Consider the following 27,944-nt stretch of genomic DNA (forward strand, 5'->3'; position numbering starts at 1 on the left):
AACATCGTAGGTGACTGAATATTACATAATCAACAATACATGAAATTATAGGAAAGTCTATGAATCAATGCATAGTAGACACATCTACTAGTAATTATAAAGCGATTACAAGACACCAATGAGTTCAAGGTCACAGGATGACTAGCTTGGAGATGGAGAAGCTTGGAAGCCTATGAACACCATCCCAACTGTGAAACACGGGGGTGGCAGCATCATGTTGTGGGGTTGTTTTGCTGCAAAATAGATGGCATCATGAGAAAAGCAGATTATGTGGCAATACTAAAGCAACATCTCAAGACATCAGCCGGGAAGTTAAGGCTTGGGCGGAAATGGGTTTTCCAAATGGACAATGACCCGAAGCATACTGCCAAAATGGTAACAAAGTGGCTTAAGGATAACAAAGTCAAATGTTTTGGAGTGGCCATCACAAAGCCTTGATCTCAATCCTATTGAAAACATATGAGCAAAGCTAAAAAGGCCGGTGCGAGCAAGGCGACCTACAAACCTGGGTCAGTTACACCAGTCAGGAGGAATGGGCCCAAATTCCAACCAACTATTGTGAGAAGCTTGTGGAAGGAGATTCCAAACGTCTGACCCGAGTCATTCAGTTTAAGGGCAATGGTACCAAATACTAATGACATGTATGGAAACTTTTGACTTTTTTAGTAAGCAATAAAAATGCCTTAAAACATTCTCTCTATCTCTCATTATTCTGGCATTTGCCAAATAATAATAATGGCAATCCCATTTGTCCTAAACCAGGAAAGGTTTAGTCTGATTTCATGTCAGATAGTGAGAAAAAAGTGCAGATATGTCTTTTTATATAGTGTATGTAAACTTCTGGTTTCATCTGTACATTACTGATCCTGAGTTACATCCTGTATTACACTCCAGAGCTGCACTCACTATTCTGCTGGTGCAGTCACTGTGTACATACATTACATTACTGATCCTGAGTTACATCCTGTATTATACTCCAGAGCTGCACTCACTATTCTGCTGGTGCACCGTGCAGTCACTGTGTACATACATTACATAACTGATCATGAGTTACATCCTGTATTATACTCCAGAGCTGCACTCACTATTCTGCTGGTGGAGTCACTGTGTACATACATTACATTACTGATCATGAGTTACATCCTGTATTATACTCCAGAGCTGCACTCACTATTCTGCTGGTGCACCGTGCAGTCACTGTGTACATACATTACATAACTGATCATGAGTTAAATCCTGTTTTATACCCCAGAGCTGCACTCACTATTCTGCTGGTGCAGTCACTGTGTACATACATTACATAACTGATCATGAGTTACATCCTGTATTATACTCCAGAGCTGAACTCACTATTCTGCTGGTGCTATCACTGTGTACATACAGTATATTACTGATCCTGAACTGATCCTGAGTTACATCCTGTATTATACTCCAGAGCTGCACTCACTATTCTGCTGGTGCAGTCACTGTGTACATACATTACTGATCCTGTACTGATCCCGAGTTACATCCTGTATTATACTCCAGAGCTGCACTCACTATTCTGCTGGTGCAGTCACTGTGTACATACCTTACATTACTGATCCTGTACTGATCCTGAGTTACATCCTGTATTATACTCCAGAGCTGCACTCACTATTCTGCTGGTGTAGTCACTGTGTACATACATTATATCACTTATCTTGTACTGATCCCGAGTTACGTTGTGTATTATATTGCAGAGCTGCACTCAATTTTACTTTTTTCCATTGGGAACAGTGAACTAGATTGTTGTCGCTCACATCTAAAAGCTCAGGGAAATCCCTATAATGCAGAGGAATTGTGAATGTCTCCTACACTAGATGTACAATACAGAGGGATACTTACCAGAATGCTAGGGAACCTGTCAGCAGGATTGTGCACAGTAACCTACAGACAGTGTCTGGCCGGCGCCCTTATACTGATTACAATGATACCTGGTGATGAAATCCATCTTGTGGTTGTTGTTGTTTAGTCTTTATTTGTAGTTTTCAGTTAATGATCTGCTCGTGCTCCGGGGCGGGTCTGGGGGTGGGGCTTTATGTGATGCTCTGCTTACATATTCATACTGATGGCTTATGACAGGTCACTGACACTTCACTGTCCTGCCTCCTATTTTACATATTGAATAGAATATATAGTGTGCAAAAAAAAAATTAACATTCATCAGGCAGGCACTGTCGAATGATTCAAAGGATAATATGCATACAGTATATTCTTTTATGCTTTAGTCACGTAGTATTGTGGGGAGTAAAAAAACAATTATCTTGATCAAGATGGGGTTCCAATAAATGCTGCTGTTAAGGCGCCATTTTGCTAGAGGAAAAAAAAAATTGGCTTCATCAAGATGGTGGAGGAGCAGTAGCATCTATCGGAACATGATAGATGCTACTGCGCAGGCACCACTGCAATTTTGCTAGAGAAAAAAAATAATTTGGGTCGATCAAAATGGTGCCGGCGGCAGTGCCTGTGCATCTATCTGGGATAGATGCTACCGCGCAGGTGCCTCCATTTTGATGGAGCCCAATTTTTGTTTCTCTAGCAAAATGGCACCTGCGCAGTAGCATCTATCAGAACACGATAGATGCTACTGTGCAGGAGCGGCTGCCGGAGCCATTTTTATCAAGGGCATGCATTTCCTAAATTAATAAACAGTTTAGTCCCAGGATTATTTAGCATTCCGGATGATTGCATTATCAAATATACTGGATAATTGGATGCCAGAATATACATCAATATCATATGTACTGTTCATACAGAACAAGTCACGTGGCATTTTTCAGCTCCGTTCTAGACAAACTACTAACCTGAGCCTCTAGGGCGTCATCATCAAATAGCTACAGCAATTTTAGTAACCTGGGCATTATATCCTGGGTGTTAGATGGCACATTTATTAAATCTGCACTGATTGCTAAAGGTTTAATTAAAATTCAATTATAAATTAAGGTTAAACAGGAATGTCCCTTGACAGTATAATAAAAAGAGCTCATTATCTAATCTATTAATCTAGGAATTTAAGCATATCATAAACTTGATTCCGTACCATGGTTACGATGGGTATGTGATAGAAATACTGGTAGACATTATGAGGCTGTAACACCAAATATCAGTAGACATCCGTGCTCCTGGACATAAACATGACAATCTTTTTGAATTTCCTAATTTATTTCTAAAATGTCTGCCTTCTTTTTCGAAAGAAAAACATTGTTACTTTCCTGTCCCGGCTCTAGTGCCGAGTTTTGCCTCGCCCAGTCTCCATCCAGCTTCTCCTGTGCTTTGGGTTTTTGTTGCAAACGGATGTCATGTTGCCGGACTAAACCTGCCTCGGATCTTCTAATCACTCCTCCCTAGATACACTCCCTGTTATTGTATGACCATTATGCAGGCTCTCAGCTACACCCAGGGGGAGAGGTGGGGGCGTGATTAAAAGAACCAAAAGGAAGGACTAGATTAGGGGAAGAGATGCCTTGCCAGACTAGTCCTCCCTCATAAGAATATGTAACACTGCAGAAAAAAAAGCTTCACTCCTCATACATTGTAACATTAGTCATCACATAAAACACATCAGATTAAAGAAATATGCCTGACATTTTTACTTTAATCTGTTTTCAGTGGCTAATTTGGTTCCAGCACTTCTACAACCTCTGCTATTCTAATTACCTTTGCTCCAGCTCTGCTACATCAGACATTGCTATTCCAGCTCAGCTACATCAGACATTGCTGTTCCAGCTCTACTACATCAGACATTGCTATTCCAGCTCTACTACATCAGACATTGCTGTTCCAGCATGGCTACATCAGACATTGCTGTTCCAGCACGGCTACATCAGACATTGCTGTTCCAGCACGGCTACATCAGACATTGCTGTTCCAGCTCAGCTACATCAGACAGTGCTGTTCCAGCTCAGCTACATCAGACAGTGCTGTTCCAGCTCGGCTACATCAGACATTGCTGTTCCAGCTCGGCTACATCAGACATTGCTGTTCCAGCTCGGCTACATCAGACATTGCTGTTCCAGCTTGACTACATCAGCACTGCTGTTCCTGCTCAGCTACATCAGACATTGCTGTTCCAGCTCGACTACATCAGACGCTGCTGTACCAGCTCTGCTATATCAGACATTGCTGTTCCAGCTAAGCAGCAAGAAAGTCCAACCTCCTAGGATGAAATTCACAGGGTGCACACCACCAATTAAATAGTAGGGAAAGGGAACTATGAATAAAAATAGACTTATTGTAAATCATGAATTAAAATATCAGATTTTAAATTAAATTACCATACATCATCTAGATGTACATTGGATCACAGTGTGTGACTGGTTATATATAAGCACCATTGTGATCCACTAGATCCCAAGTGATTCGAATTCAGAGTTAAAAGAAAATAATATGAAATGGAGTCCCAGCCAGTGACCCAATAATTAGGGTCTGGAGCACTTTTATTATTATATCTGCAGGTTAGTCTTCACCTAATTTACCAGAGGGGGTAATGGTTCAAATAAGTGCCGATGATCCCCGGTCAACCTGTAGGTGTTCGCTGCAGGGATTATTGGCACTACAGCTTCACCTGCTATGCTTGTTGCACTGCTGCGAGCTAGAGCGACTGAATGAATATATGGCCGCCTGGTAAGAACGCACTCCGAGGGAGAGGTGCGCGCTGATCAGGCACGCTAATCTCCTAGAAGTTCACGTATCTCACAATTAGAGAACATGTGAGGATTTAAATTAACATGCCAACTCCTAGATGTCATTACCAGCGTCTCACTGAGAGACCTGGCGGGGATAGGAGTAGAGTGCGGCGGCTAGACAGATTGTGCTGGCATTACTCTGAGATCATTTCAACCTGGGATTATGTCCCAGACGCGCGTTTCACCAGGGGAACCGGTTTTCTCTTGATAACTCTGGGTTCAAATCACTTGGGATCTAGTGGATCACAGTTGTGCTTATAAAATAACCAGTCACACACTGTGATTCAATGCACATCTCTATGACGTATGGTAAATTTATTTAAAATCTGAAATTTTAATTCGTGATTTACAATAAAAGTTAATTTTTATTCACAATTCCCTTTCCCCTTCCCTCCTGTACCTGCTAAGCTACATCAGACATTGCTGTTCCAGCTCTGCTACATCAGTCATCACTGTTCCTGCTCTGCAACATCAGTCATCACTGTTCCAGATCTGCAACATCAGTCATCACTGTTCCAGCTCTGCTACATGAGTCATTAGTGTTCCAGCTCTGCTACATCAGTCACTGTTCCAGCTCTGATACATCAGTCATCACTGTTCCAGCTCTGCTACATCAGTCATCACTGTTCCAGCTCTGCTACATCAGTCATCACTGTTCCAGCCTGCAACATCAGTCATCACTGTTCCAGCTCTTCTATATCAGTTCATCATCTCCTCTTCTGCCTGTTACATCTTCAACATCATTTCACCAAATCTCTTTAGTCAACCCATCTGCGCTATTCTGCAGAACCATCGCAATCTGTCTGTGCTGCATAAGTAACGCTCTGGACCAGAGGCCTCAATGATCCACCTTACCAGGTACAACAAACATTTACAAGAAATTTAATCAAAATTTTGAAAAAAAAACCATACCTATGGCAGCCAAAAATTACCTAAAAATTCCACAGATTGAAAATTAGGATAAACTTTGTTGTCTGATTTGCAAAACAGTCTTACATAAAAGACACTTGTATGCAAGAGCATTAATGACAGATTGCTAAACATCATCAATGTCTGTGTGATTGGACCACTATGGATCCCAAGAACAAAAGGGCAGCAAAGCTTGGCCTTAAAGGGGTTGTCCAATAGAAAATATGTGATTGTGCGAGCAAAGAGAAATGATCTACATGCGATTGTAGCTATAAATAATACACTAAGTGATACTCGCCTACCAGCACCCGCCTGGATCCAGCGCAAGACACTCCGCTGTCTATGTAACACAGGAAGAGGAGGAGTTACCACTAACATAGGTCCTATGAAGTCTGATTGGCTGCAGAGGTCAGATGACTTAAGCAAAGTATAATCAGAAAACACCTGATGACGTACTACTCAAGTCACCTGACCATTGCAGGCAATCACAGGCCGCAGAAATGACTTCTCCCCTTCCTGTGCTGCGCAGACAACTAAGTGGCCTGCATTGGGTCCAGGTAAGCACTTTAGGGGAGTATCAACTACTCTGTAATTACACAGCTAAGCCACATGAGATACTTTATTTTTTTCTCTCAGCAACCCCTTTAACAACTTTAGTAACTTGCAAGTGATTTTCTTGAGTCAGAGAATACTTTTACTGTTTTTTTTTTAGTTGATCATGCCCATTTGGTTTAAAGTTAGCTTATTGTAGGGGAATCAGCAATTTGAAAAAGGGTGGCTAAAATATCTGTCTGCTTTTTAATAGAAAATATGCAAAAATCAATGAATAAAAGGAGGAATTATTATCTAATAGATAACATGACCGTGACAACATCCGTATTGCATTAAAAAATTCACCATGCACAGATTTGGGAGGCATCAGAATTCAAGAAAAGACAAAAGAAGATTATATATATATATATATATATATATATATATATATATATATATAATGTATATATATATATATATATATATATATATATATATATATATATATATATATATATATATATATATACACATACATACATACATATACACACATACACAGCCGTTCTATATAGTAGGGTAACAATATAACAAGGTTGTACACTGTGTGGGGGTGGGGACGGGGGGCTGCCAGAGGCAACGCTTGCTTCATATTTTCCTAAGTGATAAAGAGCTGCTGTCAGGATTTCCATGTATTGAATTAAACTGTGAAACTTCTATCTGGAAGCACAATTATTAATAGAAATAATGAGAGCATAAAATACAAGTACTGAAAACAAGGCCTGCGATGCCTGCACTTTTATAGAAGCAAAGATAGACAAGCAGACAGAGAAAGCGTTGGATAGACAGACGGACGGATAGATCTCACCTATGGCCTTTCTGCTTCTATTTTATAACGAGAAACAGAAATATTTTTGTGCAAGACAATGTGTTTTGTTTTTTTCTTCACCATCAGAGGTTACCATAGTGACCAGACTCTTGGGTAAGACATTATCCTGACCTCTCCGTGACAGTCATCGGCACTTAAGTCTCCGATTTACAGGAGTCTCCCCCTGCAATACATCTGCTTGCTTTATGCATCTGTAGCCCTGGTCATCTGCGGGAAACCTGATAAGTAAAGTAATCGGAATACCGAGTTCTTGTCCAGTCCCTAAATTTCATAGGGGAAATCATTCAAGTGAAGAACAAAGCAGAGTTCAACAAATATTGATTCTTCGTGTAAAAAATGAAATGTAGGAATTGGAAATGTTCTATATCAGTATTTGCAAGAAAGAAAGGAGCGCTCTTCCAGCTACAACTTTCTAATATAATATAATATAATCCACGTCATTTTCAAGATCTCTGTTTGCTGTCAGTGATTGAAAACAATCATTGTTTAGATTATAGGACGAAAACCTTTCCAGACCTAACACCACTCACAACTGAAAGCTTGCTACAGTCTCGTCACAGACAATATGTGAGCTCTGATCTGACCGGTCTACAATAGTTTCATATATAGATACAGGGGGCACGCGCTGCCAGTATAACCAGATCTGGTCAGAACCGTCTGGGCGCTAGAGCTGGCTGACACTGTTCTGTTTATGGAAGTTTTATTCTGGTGGCGCTCACCCACACTGACTTTCGCATTGTTTATGGGACAATGATGTACTCAAGGCGGACATCCCGGCTTTGTTTGTAAGGGCAGACTCTACCAGTCTGTGTACTTGGTGACTTTTTATAGACGCACTCTCTGGTACTGGTTTTGGGTTGCTCTTAGGCCAGTTCAAATTTGGGACACTCTCTAGTAGTGTTTATGAAGGGTATCTTATTTTAGGGGCACTATCTCGCTGACATTACACCGATTATGGGGGCTGCTTGACATGGCATACACTGTTAGGGGGCATTTTTTGGTTAGCCCTCTTCAGGGGCACGCTGTGGCTCCTTCTGACGAGGGTATTTTCCATTTGGTCTTGGTGGTATGGGGCATTGGTACAGAGGGCACCCTAGCTCTGTATGAGGCTGCTCTCTGGCTCCATTTGTGGGTCTCTCCTGGGATCCACTGTATTCAGTTATCGTTTGTCTATCGTTTTCTTGCTGTGGTATACTAATATATCGGCTACCATTGCCTTCACACTCCTTACCTAGGGTCAGATTCATACGAGCAGCTGTGACATTTTCTGTAACATTAACTGTATAAAATCTATATCTAAAGAAGCAGGAAGACATCAGTATAGATGTGAAGTAACCAGGGGAACGACTGTACTCAGAGTGAGGATCCTCCTGGTCTACAGCTCCATCGCTGCCAAATCCGGAGCATTTAAATGCAATTATACATTATGTGAAAAAGTACAAGAAAATAATATGGAAAATATTTCTAGTGCACTTTGACTAAGAGCGGATCTGACAACATGCTTTTGGGAATAAGAATTACCATTGGACCTTAATAAAACCATCCTGACAGGCCGGTTGCCACAGCAACCATGAGCCATGTCTCTCCTTCGGCCTACGTGAACAAAGCATGGTTTATTAGGAGGCTTAATTTTATTGTATTCTCCAAACATTAGTCCGACAGGGGAGAGAAATAAAGGGGGCAGTTTATGCCAAAATATTTCCTTTAGTCCTAAAAAAGGGAATTATTGACCTAGAAAATAAAATGTCATCAAAATTGCCTTTTTTAATATAATAAGAGATTATGTACCCAAACCTACGCTATTGGCCCCCTACCCCTATTTAACTCCTTCATTCAGGGGTGGGGGACATTTATACTTTTTGCACCTTCATCCCTCCCCCGTTTTTCAAGAGCAATAACTTTTTTTTCCCCCATATGGGGGTTGGTCGATGGAGTGGTGTGGGATTTTTTTTTTTTGCACGCCGAGCTGTAGTTTTTATCGATGCCATATTTGCGGTACATATAAAGCTTTGGTTGCTTTTTACAGCATTTTTTGGAGAAGTTTCTGACATTTCCTTTTGGAGATTAATGTAAAAGAGTAAATTATATAATATTTTTATAGATCGGACTTTTACAGACATTACAATACCAATTAATGTATTATTTTTTTCTCTTTTCTTTATTTTTGAGGGGAGAGTTTCACTTTCATATAGGTTTCTTTACTTTCATTTTTTTTATGTAAATATTTTTATTTTTATTTTTTAGCCCTCATAGGAAAATTGAACCTGCGATGATTTGATTGCTTGTCCTGAATACTGCAACTTGTACTTGTACATAATGAAAAAAATAAATCTCATGGTTTCCTATGAGGATCAAGATCGCAGCAACAGGGGTCTTCAGTAGACCCCCACCCGTCTTGGCAACCTGTCAGTATCCTCCAATCGTGCTGCGTGAGTGGTGGGGGATGATCAGCAGTGATTGACCCTGGCATCTAACCTAGTAAACATCAGTGATCAGAGCTCGCTCTGGTTGCTGCTATTAGTGGCACCTGTCTAGTATGGAGAACATGTGTTTTGTTTTCTTTTCTGGATTGTCCACTGAACAAGACCATGGGAGTGGTTTATACAATTATCATTTATCCCCCTTTATGACTAGCAATTTTTTTTCCACTTTTGCTTTCCCCCTCTCCCATCTCCTTCCTTTAAAATCCATAGCTTTTAATATTTTTGCATTTACAAACATATATGAGGGCTTGTTTTTCGTGCCACAAATTTCAGCTTTAAAAAGTCAAACATTTAATTTACCCTATGACATACTGAAAATGTAGGAAAAATGTTATGCATAATGCTTGACTGACGGCATAGAGGCTGTCAGTGAAGCAGGAGGAGGCGGTGCTGAGTGAAGAATAGAGCTGGAGTGACAGAGGCTTCAGATCTACAGCTGCATTTGCATATCAATTTGAATGCTGATTTCTCTGTAACGGAGGAACGGACTGGCGATGTAAAGGTATTGAGGAACTTGTCTTTGAAAGAGCAACATGCACATATAAAATAGTTTGAGGTGTGTAATCCCGCATACAGCTTTCCTTTAAATTTAACAACTACTCTCCCACTGCCTAAGAGTTCACATCATATCAAGGAAAGGTTATGTGTGCTTCTCATGGTTGAAAAAAAGGTTGAAAAAGGATATTATATCCGAAACGTTGCCACACCGTACAGGCATTAAAAGCCCACTTTTTTCTATTTTTTGTGTGCGGTTTTCCTTTTTCTCTCTTATGATTGAAGCCATTGGACCATTGGTTTGGAAAGCTTTGCACTACAATTGTGGTAATATGATGCTATTCAGATTTTGTTCTCTATCTCTCTCTATATATATAAAAATTTAGATCCAATGCCTTTTTTATTTTATAAAAATATAAACTTTTTTGTTCAATTATTTACATAAACATTCTAAAATTCACGTTCATTTCATTATTTAGAAAATACGTTTAATAGTGGTGGCTTGATATACATCTACATTTTTTTTTTTTGGACGGTTGAATGTGGCTTCCAAAATAAGAAAAAAGTAAAATGTCATGTGTCATGCATCAATACTGTTTGATGTGGTATTATGGATCGGTATCTATGTAATTGGGTGCAAACATATTTTTTAGAGACAGGTCCAGGTGCTCCTGGTTTCATATTTTGGAGCTGCAGAAACTTTGCACTGTGCCTTTATCCATAAATCATGGTATTAGTAGAATGTTTGAAAACTTTTTTTTTTTTTTAAACATATACAGTTAGGTCCATATATATTTGGACAGAGACAACATTTTTCTCATTTTGGTTATAGACATTACCACAATTTAATTTTAAACAAAACAATTCAGATGCAGTTGAAGTTCAGACTTTTAGCTTTCATTTGAGGGTATCCATATTAAAATTGGATGAAGAGTTTAGGAGTTTCAGCTCCTTAACCTGTGCCACCCAGTTTTTTAAAGGGACCAAAAGTAATTGGACAATTGACTCCAAGGCTATTTCATGGACAGGTGTGGGCAATCCCTTCATTATGTCATTCTCAACTAAGCAGATAAAAGGCTTGGAGTTGATTTGAGGTGTGGTGCTTGCATTTGGAAGGTTTTCAAATGTCAAAAGTGCTCTCCATGAAGGTGAAACAAGCCATTCTTAAGCTGTGAAAACAGAGAAAAAACCCATCCGAGAAATTGCTACAATATTAGGAGTGGCAAAATGTACAGTTTTGTACATCCTGAGAAGGAAAGAAAGCACTGGTGATCTCATCAATGCAAAAAGACCTGAGCGCCCACGGAAGACAACAGTGGTGGATGATCGCAGAATAATCTCTATGGTGAAGAGAAACCCCTTCACAACAGCCAACCAAGTGACCAACACTCTCCAGGATGTAGGCGTATCAATATCCAAATCTACCATAAAGAGAAGACTGCATGAAAGTAACTACAGAGGGTTCACTGCATGGTGCAAGCCACTCATAAGTGTCAAGAATAAAAAGGCTAGACTGGACTTTGCTAAAAAAAACAACAGATGGACAGATGAAACCAAGATCATCCTCTACCAGAATGATGGAAAGAGAAAAGTATGGCGAAGGCGTGGTGCAGCTCATGATCCAAAGCATACCACATCATCTGTAAAACACGGCGGAGGCGGTGTGATGGCTTTGGCCTGCATGGCTGCCAGTGGCACTGGGTCACTAGTGTTTATTGATGATGTCACACAGGACTGAAGCAGCCGAATGAATTCTGAGGTATTCAGAGCCATACTGTGTGCTCAGATCCAGCCAAATGCAGCCAAACTGATTGGTCGTCATTTCATACTACAGATGGACAACGACTCAAAACATAAAGCCAAAGCAACCCAGGAGTTTATTAAAGCAAAGAAGTGGAATATTCTTGAATGGCCAAGTCAGTCACCTGATCTCAACCCAACTGAGCATGCATTTCACTTGTTAAAGACTAAACTTCAGACAGTAAGGCCCACAAACAAACAGCAACTGAAAACCACTGCAGTGAAGGCCTGGCAGAGCATCAAAAAGGAGGAAACACAGCGTCTGGTGATGTCCATGAGTTCAAGACTTCAGGCAGTCATTGCCAACAAAGGGTTTTCAACCAAGTACTAGAAATGAACATTTTATTTAAAATTATTGAATCTGTCCAATTACTTTTGGTCCCTTTAAAAACAGGGTGGCACATGTTAAGGAGCTGAAACTCCTAAACCCTTCATCCAATTTTAATGTGGATACCCTCAAATGAAAGCTGAAAGTCTGAACTTCAACTGCATCTGAACTGTTTTGTTTAAAATTCATTGTGGTAATGTCTATAACCAAAATGAGAAAAATGTTGTCTCTGTCCAAATATATATGGACCTAACTGTACCATGCAAACCAATGCCAGATATTTGGATCTGTGTGCCCACTGACTTAGTTTGTAATTTTAGCATTTATCACAGCATCATGCTTTTGTATCAGTATCAAACGCTTGAGGCTAAAGGTACCTTCACACGAAGCGACGCTGCAGCGATAGCGACAACGATGCCGAGCGCTGCAGCGTCGCTGTTTGATCGCTGGAGAGCTGTCACACAGACCGCTCTCCAGCGACCAACGATGCCGAGGTCCCCGGGTAACCAGGGTAAACATCGGGTTGCTAAGCGCAGGGCCGCGCTTAGTAACCCGATGTTTACCCTGGTTACCAGCGTAAAAGTAAAAAAAACAAACAGTACATACTCACCTGCGCGTCCCCCAGCGTCGGCTTCCTGACACTGACTGAGCTTCGGCCCTAACAGCACAGCGGTGACGTCACCGCTGTGCTTTCACTTTCACTTTAGGGCCGGCGCTCAGTAAGTGTCAGGAAGCGGACGCTGGGGGACGCGCAGGTGAGTATGTACTGTTTGTTTTTTTTACTTTTACGCTGGTAACCAGGGTAAACATCGGGTTACTAAGCGCGGCCCTGCGCTTGGTAACCCGATGTTTACCCTGGTTACCAGTGTAAAACATCGCTGGTATCGTTGCTTTTGCTTTCAAACACAACGATACACGGTGATCGGACGACCAAATAAAGTTCTGGACTTTATTCAGCGACCAGCGACATCACAGCAGGATCCTGATCGCTGCTGCGTGTCAAACTAAACGATATCGCTAGCGAGGACGCTGCAACGTCACGGATCGCTAGCGATATCGTTACAAAGTCGTTTCGTGTGAAGGTACCTTAAGGGGTGGAGTGCTCGGTCAGAAGGCTAATACAAATATCATTGCAGGATTCTACCCCTCTATCGAGATATAGACAAAAGTCCAGAAAGTCCGGTCTAGGTTCCCAGAGAGATGTAGACTGTCTAAGTGAGGATTGGCATTAGATCCTGGCATCGAGAATCGCCTTAACGTGGCTGCCAGGTACACATGAATTGGCCAATTTATGCGCTAAGCATTCTCAATTTTTCATATTTCTAGTGCAGTAATGCAATTCAATTTTCATATTTTATGTTTGCATGCTATAGCGCTACAGAGTGCTGGCTTAACAGTTTCATTCAGCATTATGCTTTCAGGTTAATAAATTTGACTTATGGGAAGTTACAGTATATAAACATCAGCTGTATGGGCAACATGGATAGTGGACGGAACCTGATGGTTACTATTCGAACGTCTAAGACCCCAAGAGAAAAATTAAATGAGTTGTCTCATTAGTATCAGCCATTTTTAGAATGCAGCTGCAGAATAACCCCCAGCTGGCCTTTTAGCACCCCCCAGAAAACTGCCGATTTTACTGGGACGAAGCCACGGCAAAAGCGGCAACTAATACGCTGCGGCACACACTGGAAACAATACTACTTTATTGTCCACACAGAAGAGAGAAGTGGTTCAATATACAGATTTTCAGTTATCTTGTTTTCTGCCAGAAGGTGTCAACACGTGTAATGGCAAAGAGAAGATGATGTATTGTGACAATGGGAAGACACAAATGCAATAAACAAAGCTGACAAAAACAAATGTTCTAAGTAAAATACATCGTTGCCATGTTCGGTACAAAATACACTAAGTAGAATTGAAATGAGGCTTTTATCATTCCTTCCTATTGTTTGAGTAATGGGCAACTATCTAGAATATTACAATAGATATAAATTTCTTTTATGGCTTCTGTTTCCGAATATTTATATTTTGAGTGTACACGGACTTGACATGTTAAGGGGAACTCCAATGTAGATATTTATTGTGCATATTTCTATCCAATTGTTTGAATATCTGCATAACAAAAAAAGGGGTTACCTTCTAAAGGGAGCAAAACTGGGAGATTGCCCAGGAACTCAATTTGCAAGGTGTCCCAAGGATGGGAATCCCAAAAGCAAACTGAAACCATCCAGTAATATTTGCAAAATACACTTTAGTGCTACTTGGGGAGTACATGGTAGTAATTAAGTAGGATCCTTCGGGCAGCAGCAATTGAACATTGCCAATTATTTGAGCACTTTATGGTATTTGATGGCTTGAATAGGATTGTATAATTTGGGCAGTTTATTGTGGTATTATTTGGGCAGAAATTGTTATTTCAGTTAGGGAAGAATTGCAAAGAGCTCTACTTTTTTCCCAGGACCCCATTTTCTTGGACGTTACAAAAATAGGAACCCGAAGAGCAAAGTCTTTGTTTAATGCTCACAAGGAGGCAAGGCTCTTAGTAGTCACAACTTACTAGGTCTAGGAAGGGCAAAGCTTGATGTTCATCTCCAGGCAGAGGTAGCAAACAAACACAGTACAGGTAAAGTCATTGTGACAGCACCACCAGGCTAAATTCAGGTTGTGGCATTGGCTCAGTAGGCCAACGGGTCACTTACATGGAGGATGATTGAGTCCACCCCAACTGGATTGGTAGGATTCATGAAGTAGTTGCATGTTGCTACCTAACACAATCTCTCATGGGGCAACAACTATGCTCTCTCTACACATTATATTTCGGAGTGGACTTGTGGCTTGAATTACTGAAGTCTACATAGTCTCCAGTCTAAGTTCTACTCTGGCACAGCCATGCTTTTCTCTTGGGCCCGAGAAGCTCCTTCATGTGAACGTCTATCTTGAACATGCTTGATTAATCAAACCCTTTGAGGGTGGTGTGCACAACACAAGAACATACACCTAAATTCTTATTTGGTGATAACCTTGCCCTTTTTACAATATCAGTACCTCCCCCAACCAATGTCATGGTCCAATGTCTATGCAAAGCCCATACAGCCAGCAACAGTCCCAGTTAAAGACTCTAATGTCCCCAAGACCCGACCCACAGGGAAAAGACAAATGCCACCACTTCCAACAGAACCTTTTCTGTTGCTCGGAGAACAATAGAGAGCAGGCTGTTGTTGATGCCTTTTCCCTTATTACTAAGTAATGGCACGGTCCTTTCCAAAAAAAAAAAAAAAACTATATTGATAGCAATCAAGGGAGTGGGGGCTTGACTCAAAGTTCATGAAAAGGTGATGAAGAGAGGAAACGGATGCCAAGCTCTCCTGTCTTTGGTGGCGAAACCTGGCACCATAAAAAGGAGGGCTCTATAAATCTTATGTATGAGATCCCTCTTTTCTAAATACATAATTGCCTTGTACGTAATAAACCTCACATGGCATGATCACATCAAATATGGCCGTACACGGGGCAGACGAGCTTTTTACAGTTGGAAAAACATTGGAAGAAAGGCTGGAGGCACCAACATTACCAGATCAAATATCTAGCTCCACAATCTGATCCCCACTAGAATTAATGGATAATAAAAGCTGGAATCAAATTTACAATGTAAAGGACCGGTAACTGAAGAAAACAAACTGAAGATCCATTACACGTCAGACACAAACTTCATAGTCGCTCACCCCTGAAGTTCATTACCAAGGAAACTGCACTTTCAATGTGACATCTGGTAGAAGATGCTACAGAAATGTAGGAGTATGTAAGAACGAGAGGTAAAAAAGCCGTGAATGAGAAATAGCTGAAAAGCTTTTTTGGGGAGACTACAGTATATATTTGGAGGTCATATCTATTATATTTTTCAAACTGGTTTTTAATATTTTCCTTCTAGGCTGACGAATTGAAGCTTACCTGCAAAAGATTTCTGATGACAACCTGTGCACTTCTGATTTCAGGTGCAGAGTGGTCATGAGACATTGTGTGGATCCAAAGCACCAAATTCATACACAAGAAATGGTCACCATCTAAATATTGATGATTATTGATTTGCACCCATCTTATTTAATGACTTTTGTAGGGTCCATTATTGTACAATTTTCTACTTTTGTGCCACATAGTTTGAAAACCTTGAGCAAATTCACACAAGGGGCACAGCTAGTTGGGGGCGGCCAGAAGATGTGGCTTGGGAACAGTGGCGTAACTTCAAGCTTGTGGCCTCCAAAATGGCCCCCAACTATCATGGATATGTAATAGCATCGGTCTTCTAGTACTAGCGAGAGGGACCATTTGGGCGCCTTAGACGAATGAAACACTTGCACCCATTTTAGTTACGGCCATTGAGGAGTACACAGTGCCAGAAAATGGGCACTAATAAAACACTTCGCCTTAGCCAGGATATTTACATATATGACGAGGGTATCATCCTGAACCTTTCCCTTGTGAAACACCAATGTTTTACAGGCCAAAATTGAGACAATTACATTTGACCCAACAAATGTCTTGAAAACCAGTAAAAACACTACTTTTGGGTAAGGATTTTTCCTTTTTCTCCAGACATGGAACTATTATCGCTTTGAGCTACCCTTCTGTTACCACTAGAGGGCGATATCGTAATAAGTATAAATATTGCATAAAATAATGGTGTCATCTGTAACTAAAGAGTTAATCTGCCCTCTTCATTAACTGATGGCAAATAATGAGTACATTTGGCTCAGTCCTACAAAAGCGATAGCGGACATTAGAAACTCTAGAGAATATTTTTTTACCATTATTAAGAGTGCACGAGCATAATGCCAATAGCAAAAACAATTGTAATTTGCAGTAATTTACAGCCACTGAGCAATGTTGATTCGTAACCCAAAATAATACATTAAAAAAAAAAATCAATTCAAAATAAAAGATACTAAAATCAAATAAAAAATAAATCAAAATAGAAACAATGTACAGCTTTGCTAATTGTTACCATATATTGATAACTAATTATTAAATGGCGCTGTCCACTACTTTTATACTGACGACAGTCATCCATATAACAATGGGGTCCGACACCTGACACCTTATCAGGACCGTTAGCGGCAGGATATAAACAGAGTGCGGAGACGGAACACTACAGCGCCACACGTTGTGTAGTGGCCATTGCCAGGTACTGCATATCAGCTCCGATTTTTTTCAATAAGAAATCTATCTAGCTATGCCTCAAGTATGCAATTTATTGCACAACTCCAAATTTTTCTAATAGTTCTAGCATGTGTTATATAGGAGATTTCATTAATTAAATTACAAATTATTTTCAGTCATTCAGGAAAGGAAAAAATAGATGAATCAGCTTTTCAACAACTCTCTGCTCCTGGAGGCTCCAAGCATTTTGATACGCACTATAAATTATTCATACAGGCAATGATAATCAAGACTTGTCTATCGCTATCTCCAACTCTGCTGAGTTCATGAAAACAGCTCATCCAGGACAAAACCATCTCCGGGTGTCAATAACAACAACAGAGACCTCAGAATAGCACAAGTGATAAAAATAACGGGACAACGGCCACGGGGCTTTATTATTACATGTCATAGTATTTTAATGTACGGTATATAATACACACACACACGTGCAAAGGTTTCTGGGAGGTGTACACAAATTGCTGAAAACTAAGAATGCTTTCAAAATAGAAATGTTAATACTTTGCATTTTGTAATTTGATTAAAAAAAATTAAGTTAATGCACAAAATTAATCTTCAAAAATCAATATTTGGTGTGACCTCCATTGGCCTTCAAAACAACCCTTAGTAACCACTTGTATTATTATTGAAAGCATTCTATAGCACTTTTTTTTTTTGCTGCATTTTTTCCGTAGCTGTTGTAAAGTTATTTTTTATCATTTGTGCTGCTAAGTAGTATTTTAAAGGGTTTGTCCAATACTAGGGCAACCCCTTCTCATACCTCATGCTTAGCCCCGAAAAAATTAAAAATAAGCCTATACTCACCTCCCATGCCGGCGCCGTTGCCGCGGTGTCGGCACTCGCTGTCTCCAGGCTCTCGTTCGGTTGCATGACACGCGGTGCCCGAGGAGCGATCAGCGCTGGCGTCACTGTCTCCGCCTTCGGACAAAATGAACATGAGAGGAAGTCTGATTTTGGACTTCATTTTCATGTTCAATTCAACAAAAGTCGGGGCAGTGACGGCAATGCTGATTGGCGCTGGGTTCACATGTTGATACAACAGCACGAAAGACCCGAGACGGCGAGTGCAGAGACCGCGACAGTAGTGCCGACACCGCGACAGTAGTGCCGACACCGCGACAGTAGTGCCGACACCGCGACAGTAGTGCCGACACATGAGGCGAGTATAAGCTTTTTTTTTATTTTATCGGGGCCAAGCATGGGGTATAAGAAGGGCTTGTCCTAGTAGAGGATAACCCCTTTAAAAGGCCTCTCTCTGTTGTTGCAGAACTCCAATATACTATATGATACAACATATACATAAAGGCTAGACCTGAATGCAGAATCTATAACAATCCCCCCAACTTACCATGTGCTGTTTATAATACAGGATATTGCGCCTCCTTTTCACCTTTCTTGTACACGTTTGTCATGTTCCCCCTAAGACTTCTCTTAGGCTACGTTCACATTTGCGTTCGGCGCCGCAGCGTCGCCGCATGCGTCATGCACCCCTATATTTAACCTGGGGGCGCATGGACATGCGTTGCATTTGCGTTTTGTGACGCATGCGTCGCTGTGGTGCATGCGTCAGGGCGCAGAGAACGCAGCAAGTTGCAGTTTTTTCTGCACCTAAAACCATGCAAAAGTGGACACATGTGTCAAAAAACGCTGCGTTGTGCATGCGTTCACACTTGCGTTGTGCGTTGCGTCGCCGACGCTGCGGCGCACAACGCAAATGTGAACGTAGCCTTATCAAGGCTAAATAAATGTAATTCTTAGTTTGGTGTCATCTGTCTTCTATCATTCATCACCTTTAATATTGATATAGAAGACCCAACATTGAACCTTGGGGTACGCCTCTGGTAGACGGAAACCATTCAGAGAAGTCACTCACTACAACTCTCCGGGTCAATGAAACAGTTTTAAACACAATTACAATTTAAGCCTATGGACATTAATTTACCCATTAGGCATCTATGTGGGACACTGTCAAAATGCTTTTTTAAAGTGTGGCATGCCTCCACCCTCGGTGGACCGGGAGTACTCACTTGGCTGGTCGTTGAGAAATATACCCGGGACACTCAGGTTTAAAAGTCCACTCTGTTTATTCGTACACAGCATAAACCTCTTTTCAGGAACGTGGTAACAGAGCATCCCGTACACCGTCCAGCAACCATTCGGCCTCATAGAACGCACAGTCCTCGCAGAGCCCCGGTATGGTATGCCCAATACTGGTTAGAGTCCGTTACCTGTCAGCAATGCCCGCACAGGTTTCCCGGGTACCTGTTATCCTCAGAGGCATCCTCCAAACACTTCTCACTCTGCCTCAGACTCTCCAGCACTGCCGACCCGTGCACAAACACACAGACTCCATCTTGGGTCTCCAGACACAACCCCATGTAGATGACTGGACCCACCCATCTCTCCAAGTCACCTGGAAGCCTTCCCAATGTATAGTAAACCCTCAGCAGTAGCGAAAACAAGCTCAGCAGCTTGCAGACCTCACCATGCTGCTCCATATCAGGGCTGGGGCCGACAAGCGTTTTCTCTGCCCCTGTCCTGGTGCCGAAGTGTTAAAATGTATTCATGTCTGAAGGACTGCAGACTTGTAGTGTAAGGCCGGACAACCCCTATAGGCTATGCATTTAACTCCTTAAGATACCGTTACTCTCAGCGACGCTGTGGCAATATAGACAACGAGCCGACCTAAACTAGATCGCTGGAGCGTCGCTGTTTAGGTCGCTGTAGTGACGTCAAACACAGCAACTCCAGAACGATGCAGGAGCGATCCAGTGACGTAATGGCGACTCACTTCTCGTTCTCGCTGGTTGTTAGCTCCATTACATCCATTGTTAGCGTCGTTGCTTTTGATGTCAAACACGACGATACACGCCGACCGGGCGACCAAATAAAGTTCTGGACTTTAAGCTCCGACCAGCGATGGCACAGCGGGATCCAGATCGCTGCTGCGTGTCAAACACAACGAGATCGCTATCCAGGACGCTGCAACATCACGGATTGTTGTCGTTCTCGTTGCAAAGTTGCTGAGTGTGACGGTACCTTTAGTCTTTGCCAAATAGAGATTATACATAGATGTCCTCTAATGATGAGCAAACATGGTTGGATAAGAGGTTATCTGAGGATGCTTGTGTGCTAATCAAGTGTCTTCGGCGGGCTTGGAAAATATGTCCGGCTGTTTGACAGCAGCAACACATGCAGGGTTTGCCTAACAAATAAGTAATCCCATTATGGGTTGCATGAGACACGCAGCCACGGGGACTCGAACATATTTTGCGAGCAGGCAGAAGACCCTTATCCGAGTAGGTTCCCTCATCACTAATGTCCTCCATAAAGACCCAATAGAATATGCTTTGGCCCTCTATGCCATCTGACAGGGTATCACATATAAAGATAGATCTACAAACAGCTCAGATTCCTCCGCTTCTTCAGGGACAATCCGACAGACATCACCATATGGTTCTCAATCTCCTGCGTTTTCCGCCCACAGCACGAGAAGCCGTGTAAGAAAACAAGATATAAAAAGGAGCTAATTTGAGCAGAGCTTTAAATAAAATATATCTCGTCTCTGAAAAACTTCACAAGTTCAGCAAGAGTCTCTTCTATGCACCCAAGTCCTGGCTCGCCTGAGGAATCGGAGATTAAAGTAAACTTAAAGACAGCTCAACCGGCGGAAAATTCTACACTGAAAGGGGTCAAACAAGAAGAGGACGTTGTGAAATAAAAGTTAAGTTCAGGTGGGAGGAATCATCACGAAAAAGACCAAGAATGTGTGTTAAAGTAAAAATTAAAAAAAATATGTTGCTATAGTAACCATCGTCTAGTGACAGAATCATGTTAGAATCTCCAATATCCTATATTCCATTACATTGTGGGATATAGGGGGCAAAGTCCGCAGCTGTAATATATTATATATATATATATATATATATATATATATATATATACACACATACACACACACACACACATGTACATACACACACCCATATATACATACATACACACGCACACAGCACACATATACATTACTGTCTGGCATAAATTTTAGGCAGGAGTCTAAAATACTGCAAAGTAAAAATACTTTAAAAAATAGAAATGTTACTAGATTATATTTTATTAACAAAATGCAAAGGGAATTAATAAAAGACATCTAACTCATCAATATTTGGTGACTGTCCACTTTCAAAACAGCCTCAATTCTTCTAGATACACTTGTATCTGACAAACGCGCGTCGGGTGTGATGGGTGAGCAGCATCTCTGCATTTGGTCCACCATTTGTCCCCTTCATTTTTCCACTTTAAATTTATTATTCTTACGGGATGTTCAAATAGTGTTGGCACCTTTATCTACACTTTATTTCCACTGTGTGATTTGTACCTTGCTTTACACCCCCTTTTTTCTTATGTTTGATACTTATTACCATTTCTCTAGATCAGGGTATATACCAAGGTATATTTTATATAATCTATTATGCTTTCATATCTCTATGTATTTTATACATTTTATTTGGTGCTCACCCACCATTTCTGTATCTACTATTCCAAAGTTAAATAATTTATTCTCACATTATTCCTCTTCCTTATTCAGTTCTCTTTGCTAAATTTCATAAATATAGATTTAAACTATTTTCAAGTATCTTCCGAACATGTCTTTTTATTGGTTTTCATATCCAGCCAGTGCAAATGGGACATTTGCTCCACCCGGGGATATTTTTAGTTTCCAAATAAGCATAAACATTTCAGTCACTATGTAAATATTTTACATTATTTATCTGGTACCAACCTTGAATATACTCCAGAGCTGCACTCACTATTCTGCTGGTGCAGTCACCGTGTACATACATTACATTACTTATCCTGTACTGATCCTGCGTTACGTCCTGTATTATACTCCAGAGCTGCACTCACTATTCTGCTGGTGCAGTCACTGTGTACATACATTACATTACTGATCCTGAGTTACATCCTGTATTATACTCCAGAGCTGCGCTCACTATTCTGCTGGTGAAGTCACTGTGTACATACATTACTGATCCTGAGTTACATCCTGTATTATACCCCAGAGCTGCACTCACTATTCTGCTGCTGCAGTCACTGTGTACATACATTACATTACTGATCCTGTACTGATCCTGAGTTACATCCTGTATTATACTCCAGAGCTGCACTCACTAGTCCGCTGGTGCAGTCACTGTGTACATACATTACATTACTGATCCTGTACTGATCCTGAGTTACATCCTGTATTATACTCCAGAGCTGCACTCACAATTCTGCTGGTGCAGTCACTGTGTACATATATTACTGATCCTGTACTGATCCTGAGTTACATCCTGTATTATACTCCAGAGCTGCACTCACTAGTCCGCTGGTGCAGTCACTGTGTACATACATTACATTACTGATCCTGTACTGATCCTGAGTTACATCCTGTATTATACTCCAGAGCTGCACTCACAATTCTGCTGGTGCAGTCACTGTGTACATATATTACTGATCCTGTACTGATCCTGAGTTACATCCTGTATTATACTCCAGAGCTGCACTCACTATTCTGCTGGTGCAGTCACTGTGTACGTACATTACATTACTGATCCGGAGTTACATCCTGTATTATACTCCAGAGCTGCACTCACAATTCTGCTGGTGCAGTCACTGTGTACATATATTACTGATCCTGTACTGATCCTGAGTTACATCCTGTATTATACTCCAGAGCTGCACTCACTATTCTGCTGGTGCAGTCACTGTGTACATACATTACATTACTGATCCAGTACTGATCCTGAGTTACATCCTGTATTATACTCCAGAGCTGCACTCACTATTCTGCTGGTGCAGTCACTGTGTACGTACATTACATTACTGATCCGGAGTTACATCCTGTATTATACTCCAGAGCTGCACTCACTATTCTGCTGGTGCAGTCACTGTGTACATTGTATCTAGAGCATAGTAAAGGATGTAACTCAGTATAAGTAATGAAATGTATGGATTTTTATCTTGCCATCTATTAGTAGCTTCCCCTGTGTGAACGTTTTGTAACAAGACACATTTTCTAATGGATTCTCTTTTCTCAGTCCCCAGCTCTGTGTGATATCTCCGTGCACTGCGATCCTGTGTTGGAAACCTTCGCCAGACTATCAGACGCTGCAGATTAGTAGATGCCGTATTAGCAGAACACAGTCACAGTTACCCTGTATTTTATGCTTTCTTAGCTCATCATTAACAAAGAAGCTGAAAACGCTAAAAGCAACTGTGCAGCACAGGAAAAATACAGACAAAAAGAGAGAAGAGAGAAGTAATCCGGACAGAAAGTGGGGCAAGAGCTGGAAGGAAAATGAAAGAAAATGTGTCAAGAGAGATAAACATATAACACGGAATAAGAAACGCATTCAGCGGGCCGGTAATCCCACATTAGACGCCCGGGTCGAGCACAGGGCACAGAAGTGAACGCACGGGGGCGTCTATAAAACTGCAGAAACACAACATAATCCTGACAAAATAGAGACAATGTGTCACATGTCAAAGCTTAGATTGGGGGTTTCTAGTATCAGCAAGGCAAGGGGTTGTCTGATTTTTGAAAAACCAGGCTAAAAGTAGCAAATACATGAAAATAATAAAATAACTACAATTCTCATATTCAGTCCCCAGTCCAGAAATTGTGATGTTACATGACCGCTGCAGCCAATCAGGTGACCTCAGGTGTAAGGAATTTGACTGCTGATGTGTTACTGGCAAATTCTCGTCAATCTTCTCCTACCACTAGGGGGGGCAGGTTTTAAACTTCCTATTAGTGGGAATCTGTCAGCAGGTTATTGCTATGTAATTTGCCAACAGTATGATGTAGGGACAGAGACCCTGATTGCCTTAGTTATCAGGGTGCAGAAGATGTAATAGAATCACAGTTTCCTCTGCTGTGCTCTAGCAGTGTTCAGAATGCTGAGCTCTGAATAACCTCACACACACACCACTGATTGTATATTGACAGAAAGCAGCCAATCAGTGGTAAGGGCGGGGTTGGACTAGGTGGCACGAGGGAGCTAGTCCGCTAATGATAATCTCCTGCTGATCAAACAGATTTTATTGCAACAGCAAAACGCTACTAAGTAAGTGACACATCGCTGGAATTGGGGTATCTGTCTACATCATGCTGCTCTCAGATTACACGTCAAAAACCTGAAGACAGATTACTCCCTTTATTACAAAATAGAAAAATGTGTGGTTTGGCCCCTTAGTGGTTGGAACAAATGCACCATATTTTTGTATATTGAACAAAATATAACAAAGATGGTGCAGCTAAAACTAACACCGTATTTTAGTCTACATGCAAAAAAAATTGGAACCACGGGCTGTTTTTCTGTGCAATATAATTGGAATAGGAAGCAGGATTGAGATGCACATCCAGCTGTGGGATAATATAGTGGAGCTTTGTCTGGAAGCATTTCCAGTGATATATCATACATTAACCTACATGACATGTCTTAGCACACAGTGTGACAGTACTAAGGGAATGAAAGCTTCTCTCCAATAGAGAGTGAGGCACAAGCTCTCCAAGCCGTCCCATTGTGAACCCGACAGTCACTCGTCACACTGTTAATGCTTAGTGCGTATCTGCTGCCGTCTATGCCACAAACGCGTGGTGCTGAACAGGTGGGCATTTTAAGACCTCTTGTGTTAGGATATAAATACTATAATACTGCTCCTATGTACAAGAATATAACTACTATAATACTCCCCCTATGTACAAGAATATAACTACTATAATACTGCCCCCTATGTACAAGAATATAACTACTATAATACTGCTCCTATGTACAAGAATATAACTACTATAATACTGCCCCTATGTACAAGAATATAACTACTATAATACTGCCGCTATGTACAAGAATATAACTACTATAATACTGCCCCTATGTATAAGAATATAACTACTATAATACTGCTCCTATGTACAAGAATATAACTACTATAATACTGCCCCCTATGTACAAGAATATAACTACTATAATACTGCTCCTATGTACAAGAATATAACTACTATAATACTGCCCCTATGTACAAGAATATAACTACTATAATACTGCCGCTATGTACAAGAATATAACTACTACATGTCCAAATGTTGATTTATTTGTACAGATTGTTAGTAAGGAACTGTGTGAGATACCACAGTATATCTATAATGATAATCTCACCAGGGGTGAACGGGAGCGTCTAGGTGTCCTTAAAAATTTAACTGATGTGGTTTTTAAACCAGCGGACAAGGGGGGGGAACGTGGTGGTGTGGCCTAAAATCTTGTATGAAAAAGAGGCATTTCGCCAATTAGACAATGCCACATGTTATAAAAAACTCACGTTCAACCCCTTGTCCGCCTATTCCTCACAGTTGAAATCTATTGTTGTTGGGGCAAGAGAGGTGGGAACAATAACAAAAGATCTGGCTGATGCTTTAATTGTATCTGATCCTGTTGTTCCCACTTTCTACTTGCTACCGAAATTACACAAGGACACACGGACGCCTCCCGGTCGCCCCATTATCTCAGGGCGAGGGAACTATCTTGAACATATAAATAGATGGATAGATTCTAAACTTCAACCGCTAGTCGAAGCTTTGCCATCTTTTTTGAAAGACACAGGAGAATTGTTGAGGCGGGTGGATGGCCTCTCTTTGGAGGACGATATGGTGCTGGTGACGGGGGACGTCGAGTCCCTCTACACCAGTATCAGGCATGCTGATGGTGTCCGTGCTGTGAAATTCTTTTTAACTATGTCTAACTTACCAGGTGATATTAGAAAATTGGTCATTGATTTATTGAATTTTACTTTGACTCATAATTTTTTTGTGTTCAAGGGGTCTTTCTTCCTGCAGCTCCAGGGTACAGCAATGGGGGCTTCTTTCGCCCCGGCGTATGCCAATCTGTTCCTGGGGCTGTGGGAGAGAGACCTCATCCTGCCTGATCAGCCGTCGCCAATGTGCCGCGTCCTATCTTGGACGCGGTACATTGACGACACTTTGCTGATCTGGCAGGGATCAATTGATGATCTTCATGTATTCATGAGGTCATTAAACGATAATGACCAAAATATCTTTATCACCTATAAGTGTGACAATTCAGTTATAGAGTTTTTAGATGTCACATTGAAAAAAGATAATAGGGGTGAGATACAGACGGACATCTTCCGCAAACCCACCTCCACAAATATGCTGTTGCACGCCACCTCCTCTCATCCGAGACACATGATCCAGTCTGTCCCCACCGGACAATTTTTGCGGTTGCGGAGACTCTGCTCCACAGAAAGTGATTTTTATAAACAGGCGGAAGATTTAAAACAACGCCTGAGGGAGCGAGGTTTCAGCAACCGTATGATTAAAAAAGCCTACAACCGTGCAAAAGGGTCCTCCAGAAATGATTTATTATATGGGACACGCCAACCTAAGGAATGTGGAGATGTAAGATTTGTCACCAACTTCCACTCACACTTTTCGAAAATGAGGAAAATTCTTGACAAATCTTGGCACATCTTGAAGGCCGACCCAGTAATTGCGAGATTTGTCCCGGATAGAGCTGTTATTACAGCTAGAAGATCTAGAAATTTACGGGACCAATTAGTTCGCAGTCATTACACGGGTGAGCCAACAACCACATTCCTTGACCGGATAAAAAGATGCCACGGTAGTGCCCCATGCGGCCATTGTGTGGCCTGTGTTAATATGGAGCGAACAGATTCATTTAAAAATCAAGATGGCTCTAGGGAATTTAGAATAAAAACAAATATTACGTGTACTAGTAGAAACGTAATCTATTACGCTGTCTGCCCATGTGATATGATCTACGTGGGGATGACGACTAGACAGCTCAAGATAAGGATCCGTGAACATGTCTTGGGGATCGAAGCAGCAGCCACGGCAGATGACGTGACACTGCTTAAAACGATCCCCAAGCATTTCCACAGGTCCCACGGGTGTGACAGTAGACAGCTGCGGTTTAGGGGCATCGATATGCTGGATGGTAATATTCGGGGTGGTGGAATGTTTAAGAGGTTGGCTCAATTAGAGTCCAGGTGGATATGGACATTGGGTACAGTCCATCCATCTGGGCTCAACGAGAATTTGAGCTATACCCCATTTCTTTAATCCCCACTCTCTGTGCTATAATCGGTGCATAATGCGCTCTGTGTGTGCATATTTTAACTTGTTTTTATATTTTTTAGTCACAGGTATTTGTGGAGTCATTGTGGATCCTATTGATAGATACATGGAACGATGGATGTACTTGCACATGTTAGTCGTGGGAAATTATCTATATGGATGCAAGAAGGAATAACATCATAAATCTACTACTGTTGTATACTATGTTATATATATGTGCATATTGGTTTATGGTTTTCTGCTTTATATTGATAAGTAATATTGTCCCTGAGTGACAGTTATGCAAGTATATCCTTACATGTTGTATTGCATCCACTATGTTGCCTCTACATGACCTGGTTTTTATTTATGTGGTGTTCGTTTTATGTGGTTACGGTGCAGATTGGATATGTGGTACATATATATGTATATAAGTATCGGGTTTTGCAAA

At 41.2% G+C, this 27,944-nt stretch overlaps 1 protein-coding gene across 9 annotated transcripts in view; it reads right to left on the bottom strand.

The window, feature by feature from the left end:
• ACOT7 (acyl-CoA thioesterase 7) overlaps positions 1-27,944 on the bottom strand; it is a 218,064-nt gene that overhangs the window by 112,578 nt on the left and 77,542 nt on the right. The gene's annotated exons all lie outside the window — the stretch shown is intronic.

The sequence above is a fragment of the Ranitomeya variabilis genome, chromosome 4 (genome assembly GCF_051348905.1).
Source record: "Ranitomeya variabilis isolate aRanVar5 chromosome 4, aRanVar5.hap1, whole genome shotgun sequence".
In the NCBI taxonomy this organism is placed as follows: domain Eukaryota; kingdom Metazoa; phylum Chordata; class Amphibia; order Anura; family Dendrobatidae; genus Ranitomeya; species Ranitomeya variabilis.